This window comes from Lactuca virosa, chromosome 2 (genome assembly GCF_052849685.1).
Source record: "Lactuca virosa cultivar CGN04683 chromosome 2, Lactuca_virosa_CGN04683_v6, whole genome shotgun sequence".
NCBI lineage: Eukaryota > Viridiplantae > Streptophyta > Magnoliopsida > Asterales > Asteraceae > Lactuca > Lactuca virosa.
In genome coordinates, this window is record NC_136427.1 from 94,503,440 (window position 1) to 94,511,460 (window position 8,021).

Consider the following 8,021-nt stretch of genomic DNA (forward strand, 5'->3'; position numbering starts at 1 on the left):
TTTCACAGAATTTCTCATCTCCTTACACACCTCAGCAGAACGGTGTTGTCGAAAGAAGGAATCGTTCACTCTGCGAAGCTGCAAGAACAATGTTGACTTATGTGAATCTTCCACATTATCTATAGGATGAAGCTATATCTACTCCTTGTTTTACTCAAAATCGGTCATTTATTCATAGACGATTTGATATCACCCCATATGAAATCATGAACAATAGGAAACCCAATGTTAAATTTTTCCATGTTTTTGGTTGCAGGTGCTTCATTATGAAGAATCTGAAAGTATTAATTCATTAGATTTTGATTATGATTTGATTTTTGGTGTTCCAGATAGAGCTATTGATGCATAAGTACATGCTGATGACAATCGTGTACCCGAAGCATCGAAACATTTGGATGAATCTAATCTCACACAGGATAATAATGATTCACTATCATCAACAAATTCTTCAGGAAATATCGAAAGTCTGCCAGTTCAAGTTGAGGGGGAGCACTTGAATTCATCCACTCAGGTTGAGGGGGAGGATCCTTTCGAGGGGGAGAAAGAAAGAATAAGTGTTGATGTCGGGGAGGAGCATTTTGATACTACTCAAATTTTCGAGGGGGAGCAAGTTGGAAATAATACAAATGTTTCGAATGTTCAGGATAATGAATTTCATGACATTAATGATAATTTTTCAAATGCAGGTGAAGGATATGAAACCGAAGAAATGTTCGAAGATGCACCTTTGGACTTTGATCCTTCATATCCTCCAATGGATAGATGGACTCGAGTGTCAACACGAGCTCAACTTCGTGCAAAGAATGATGTACTTAATGTTCACCATGAATTTTGCATGTTTAATGTTTTTATTTTGAAAATTGAACCTAAATCAGTCAAGGTTGCTATGGAACATCCTGATTGAGTTGTTTCTATGCAATCTGAGTTTGTTGAATTCGAAAGAAACAAGGTCTGAAGATTAATTCCCAAACCAAAAGATGTTTCAATAACGGGCTTAAAATGGATCTTTAAAAATAAAACAGATAAAGATGGTAATATTTTTCGAAACAAAGCTAGGCTTGTAGTTAATGGTTATTCGCAACAAGAAGGTACAGACTATGAGGAAACCTTCCCCCCTGTCGCAAGACTCGAGGCAATTCGAATATTTTTTAGCTTATGCAGCACACAAGGATTTTGATGTATACCAGATGGATGTCAAGTTTGCATTTCTCAACGGTGAACTTGAAGAGACGGTATACGTTGAACAACCCCCAGGTTTTACTAACGAAGAATTCCCTGATCATTGTTATATTTTAGATAAAGTTGTTTATGGATTAAAACAAGCACCAAGAGCATGATATGCAACTCTATCCAATTTCTTAAAGCAATCGGAATTTAAACAAGGATCAGTTGATCCAACTCTCATTCGAAAGAAAGTTGGGAATAATCTCATGCTTGTTCAAACTTATGTCGATGATATTATTTTTAGCTCTACTGACCCTGCTTTGTCAAGAGAATTCAAAAATTTAATGAAAAGCAAATTTGAAATGAGCATGATGGGGAAGATAAACAATTTTATGGGATTAAATATTCGTCAAAGCAGAGAAGGAATATTTATCAATCAAGAAAAGTGTACAAGAAATCTGATTGAAAAGTTTGGCATGACGAATAGCACAAAGTTAAGAGTACCAATGGCAGTTGGAACAAGGCTTAATCCTTCGTTGGATAAACCAGCTGTTGATCTCACATTGTATCGAAGCATGATAGGTTCATTACTATACCTCACGGAAAGTCGACCTGATATTATGTTTTTTGTGTGCAATTTTGCTAGGTACTAATCAAATCCTAGGGAACCTCATCTAACTCCAGTCAAGAATATATTTCGTTATCTCAAAGGAACAACTTCGTTAGGATTGTGGTATCGTTCGAAGTCAGGCTTTTTCATTCAAGCATTCTCAGATGCTGATTTTGGTGGCTGTAATCTTGATCGAAAAAGCACAAGTGGCGGATGTCAACTATTGGATGGGATGCTCGTAAGCTGGCAGTTGAAAAAGCAAACCTGTGTTTTGATTTCCACAACATAAGCAGAATATGTTGCTGCTGCAGCTTGCACTTCACAAATTATATGGATACAAAGCCAACTGCGTGATTATGCAGTCAACATGAAGAAAATTCCGTTATATTGTGACTTACAAAGTGCCATTCGAATCTGCCATAACCCTGTGCAGCATTCGAAAACAAAACACATTGCTCTTCGTTACAATTTTATCAAAGATCACGTTGAAGATGGAAACATAGAAGTTCATTTTGTAAAGACAACTGATCAGCTTGCTGATATCTTTACAAAACCATTAGATGAAAAATCTTTCGTGAGAATTCTGAATGGCTTAGGAATGATGGATGCGAATTCAGTTCCTGAACAAAGTTCGATAGAATGAAAAGTCAAAAGGGAGGGAAGATGTCGAATTAACGGTTACTATTCATGATACATCGGTTACTGTTCATAGTCAACGCTTCGACATGCTTCGCTTTCGACATCATGCACAAGTGGTTTGATAAAATCTTTGTTACTTTTGCTTTTTTTCAAATTTTCGTTACTCAGGTACATATTTTTTTTTTCAAAAATCAAAAACAACAAAAAGATTTTTGTTTTTGTCTTTATTATTCAAAAATTAAAAACATCAAAAAGATTTTCATTTTTTTCTTTCTTTTTCAAAAATCAAAAACAACAAAAAGATTTTCATTTTAATTTCAAAAATCAAAAATAGAAAAATATTTTTGTTTTGTTAATCTTTTATGGTGCAGATTTTAGCGAAGATTTTGTTGGTTAATGCTTGCTGTTTGAGGGAAAGGTATATTTTTGAAACTTTATCCTAGTTAGGATGTCCCTAGAAGCATGTTGTAGCATGTCGACCCAAGCCTCCATGACTCAATGTGTTTTTCGAAAGCCTTAAGGGACTTTTCATCACGAAAATTCCTTCCCAATCTGGCTGTATTCACATTAGTCTCTGAGCTACCTTACTCTTCTCATATGAGTTAAGAGTTAACTGCTTGGTCCAATCATAGCAGAGGTGCTTTCAAATATTAAACCAATCTTTTTCATCCTAAAGTTCTTACATGATCACACACAAAGACACATACCGAAGACATCTCTGGTCAAAACCAACCAGATTATAGGTATGTAAACAATCTGTGTTAATGATCTAGATTCATGAAACCGTGATGAAAGCGAAACCCAAAATTTCGAACTATTAAAGGAATTGACGGGGAACTTTGTTTCGGATTTTAACGAAATAATTGTTTCAGTACCACTTTTCGATACTCCAAATCATATTCTTTCTTTTTGAGTGGTCTTGATAAAATGTTCAAAACCCACAACATTTTTACCCAATAAGATCCAGACATATTTTTGTTTTGTGGAATATGATTTCCGTGTGAGTATCTATCCAATTCTTCGTTACTTCATACATTTTTCCAAGACATACTTGTCCCTGACTACACTGGTCAAACAAGTAATTTCGTTTACAATATATCACTCTTATATTTAGATGTGATATCTAACGAAATTTTTTAGCCAACCCATGAAGCCTAATCGAAAGATGCCCTTCGATACTTCTCTATAAGTATTCGATTGTATTTCACAGGAAACCATACAAGCTGTTGGTCATCTCTCTTGATGATTAGCGAAGTGATCTTTGCCTGGGATCTAACTGTTTTTGTGTCGAAATATTTTTGACATCACAGAACCAAAATTTTCTTATTTTGCTTCTTATCTTTTTCTTTGGCACACATCGCACTCACGAAATCCTTGAGGTTCTGAGTAAAACCAACTCATGCTGATGATTTCAAAAGTCTGGCACATGACATTATTTTTAAACCCAAAAGTAAAAGAGCCAACCTCCATTTCGAAGGTTTCTGATGGTTCTTATCCTCTTGGTACTATCGAACAGACAGATGGATGTGATGTTCTGGTTCCTACGCGGGTTTCAAGGGAAAGTCATCATTACTTTTACAGACGTGACTATCTTAACGACACTAACTTCGTTTTTCAAGGTGACACTTGGCTTATCATTTAATGCTGAAAACCGCTTCAAATTCAAACTGGTTGTACGTATAAAAGGGGATTTGGGTGTTCAATTCCAATATTACGCTCAATTAAAATTCTCAAAGATCTTGTGTCCTTTTCTCTCTGCAATTCTTCAAGCTTTCAAACCCTAACAATGGCGGCTACACATGTGGATTCTCATACTACTAAAGACGTTTCTTCTCAACCTATTATGAAGATTCAAAGCACAAATTTCCAAGTTCAAGGCGATGTCAATATCTATCCAGAGGAATTGAAGGTGCTGGTTGTTGCTCTTCAACATTCTGTCTTATCTAAGGCAATGTTTCATTCCTTTTCTATACTAGTTTCTTGGCTATCACTTGCTGGTTCTACAACAACTTACAACAAGACGATGAACACTGTGACATTTCAACTGATGAATGATAAGAAGTTTAGGCTGTCGAAGAAGGTCTTTGCTCAGATTCTTAGTATTCCTAATACTGAACCCTTCTACAAGGTAACCAATGAACAAATCATTCATATTTTCAATGAGATGGGTTATCAACCTATTCTTACAAAAATCAGCGAATTCAAGAAATCGTATTTGCCTTGTATATGGAACTTCCTGTTTGGCATTTTTCTTTGGTGCTTAACTGGTCGAACTGTGGGATTAGATAAAGGTCGTTTGAAAGTTTATTCTATGGTTGCAAGTCTTTACTACGATTTATCTGTTGATTATGCCACTCAATTATGGAATGAGTTTGTGAAAAGTATAAGGAATACAAACGTTGTTGATGGGATTTCATGTGCTAGATACTGGAGCTTAATTTTACAATATGCTTATGAGAAGGAAAATATCATTGTTCCTGAAAACGAAAAAAAGCTGAGTTTTCAATGTATCATTATCCCAAAACTGTTGAAGACAGTCCTGAAGAATTTCCAACAGTTGCTCGTATTCCAGACGCAATGATTCATGTCACAACTAGCAAATTTAGGGTTGAAATGGTGCTTCATGTGCAAAAATTTCCTCTATGAAACTTTATAACATCAAATTAGTGAAATTCAAACTACAATTCTATTGGAATACATACGAGCATACATTGTGGACCAAGTCAAAATAGCCTCTTGCAAGCCCAAAAACTTGATCCAATAGCTAAGCCAATCAATTTTGGGCCTTGGTCCAAGAATTCTCAGCCCAACACCCTATTGGGCCGAAAACTCTTCCTTGGACCTTCTTGGGCTGAAAACCCTCTTATTGGGCCCAATTAAACCCAAACACTCCATACATTCTTCAAAACCACAAACTCCTTATGGGGTTGGGGTGTTTTCGGCCACCCTAAAACCTAAAACCCCTTTGAAGAGCCATAAGGGGCCGGAAACCCTATGGTTTTCGGTTGGTTTTAGACAAAACAAAAAAAAAAGAAAAAGAAAATTGCAAAAAAAAAGTTGCCACCTCATTTTTAACCTACAAATAACAATGCTATCGACCAACATGTTTCCAAGCAAGCTTCACATCATACATCAACAAAGTCAACTCTCTTCTTTCCCCCCCCCCCTCTCTTATTTGCAGCCGATCACCCCTCCCACACCCACACAAAATCTTTCACTCACTTCACTCTCAAACTTCTCTCATTTCTCCCTCAAGAATTCGTGTGTAGTGCCATCGTCAAGGGTTTTCTTCAAACAACTCACAAGAACTTGGTAAGCTTCTTGTAAACTTAAGTGATTTTTATACATTTTCAAGTTAATATCATCATGCTCACTTACCTTTTCGGGTGCTAAAACCCTTAGAACACCACCCCTTTTTCGAGAATCCCTCCAAGACAAGGCTAGGCTCAACAAATTCTTTCTTCTTCTTCCTACCACACGAAATCAAGGTGATTTCATACCTCTACATTTTCATGTTTTCTTCAAGTTTTAGGGGGGAATACAAGTTACAACACCAAAACATAATCTAAACTTAAACATCAGCTTTCAGTAGAAAAGTTATGGTCTATTCATGGACTGTTTTGACCATCTTTAATGTAATATTTTTCAAAACTGTTAAATATGAAAATAGTTCAGGTTTATACCTTTCTAAAGACTACTCGCACGCGTTCATGTATAATTAGGATTCTATGGACATTGGATGCGTGTTTCCGCCCTACTTCCTGTTCCTTGTCTGGTTGTGGACTTGGGGCAGAGTCACCCATCCAACTGTCTTGCCAACCTTAAGTACATACGACCTATATGCGCAAGTTAATGATAGATGGACCAGGTACGAGTCCTATCACGAACTTCGGGACAAGGTTACCCAGGAGGGCGAGTGAACGTCCTATCATCCGAATAAGTCTAGTCGTGTAAACCGAACCCATATGTTCCCTACCGATCCAATCCGACGAGAAACACTAAAGCAGGCCCTATGCAGCGCTCCAAGGAGAAGTTATCACCTATGACCTAGTACAAATCCAAGAAAGGCTGAAAGCATCTCGAGAGCACGGCAAAACCCGAATAAGTCTTATCATCTATATTAAAACACAGGGCTTTTACTAGTGAATCTATGATGGCTAGTGTAAACATTATGGTCATATATCATTAAGATTCTATGGACTTAGAATGTGTAATTCCGCCTTATCTCCTGTTCCTTGTTTGGTTGTGGGCTTAAGGCGGAGTCACTCATTCGAATGCCCTTGCAATCTTAATGATATACGACTAGTTTACACCAAACAATTATAAAAGATCTGGTAGGACTTATATAGCAAATTTCATCACAAATTGATAAAACATTATAAAATGTTCACAGTGGTAACAACAAGGATAAAACGGAGAGCATAAAGGCACACGTAGAATACACTATCATTCCAAAACAATAACTCCTTTCAAATAGACTCAGCTTAAGTTACAATAAGAAATTCCAAGGTCGTCATTTAACATCAGGCGGGTTGGTCCCCACCATAATCAATTTCTTGTACTACGAAAAGTTCCCCCATCTTTCCTCCAAATTCTTGAAGTCCCAGTCGAAACACTAATTTTGGGACGAAATTCTTTCTAACAGGGGGATGGTGTGACAACCGTCAATTTTCGGTCAAGTCAAAGTCAACTAAAGTCAACGAGTCAAACCGGTCAACTCATCTAACCCTTGTATATTAGGGTTTCCATTATCTTTCTTATTGAACAACTCGCAATCTTAATACAAAGTATCACTTAGAATTTTCACGTGTTCGGAAATTCTAAACCCTAATCAGGGCAAGTGATGAAACTACTCGATAAAACATTATTCCTTAACCCTTGGGGGCATATAACAATCATAACGAGACTTAACGGGATGTACAAACCTTGCGTTACGAAGCCAAACACTCAAAAAGGTCGCAAACGAGATCTCTCTCAAATCTCTCCCAAATCTCTCCAAGTATGTGAAATCTCTCCCAAATCTCTCTCTGTATGAGAAATCTCTCCAATTATGTGAAATATCTCCCAAATCTCTCTCTGTATGAGAAATCTCTCCAAGTATGTGAAATCTCTCCCAAATCTCTCCAAGTATGTGAAATCTCTCCCAAATCTCTCTTTATATGAGAAATCTCTCCAAGTATGTGAAATCTCTTCCAAATCTCTCCAAGTATGTGAAATCTCTCCCAAATCTCTCTCTATATGAGAAATCTCTCCAAGTATGTGAAATCTCTCACAAATCTCTCTCTGTATGAGAAATCTCTCCAAGTGTGTGAAATCTCTCCCAAATCTCTCTCTGTATGTCAAATCTCTCCAAGTATGTCAAATCTCTCCCAAATCTCTCTCAAAATCTCTCTCAACTTCTTATAATCACTCGGGGCATCCCGACCCTCGAATTAGACGAAAACAGCTCGAAAACGGAAGTCTACGCGAAAAACAGCCTTAAGGAGCCGAAACCTCTTAAGGAGCCGAACCTCTTAGGAACCGAACTTGTCAGAAGCGAAGGTGTCAGAAGCGAACTACACCCTCTCGGACCGAAGCTCAGCAGACCGAACCGAACCTCGGACCTTCG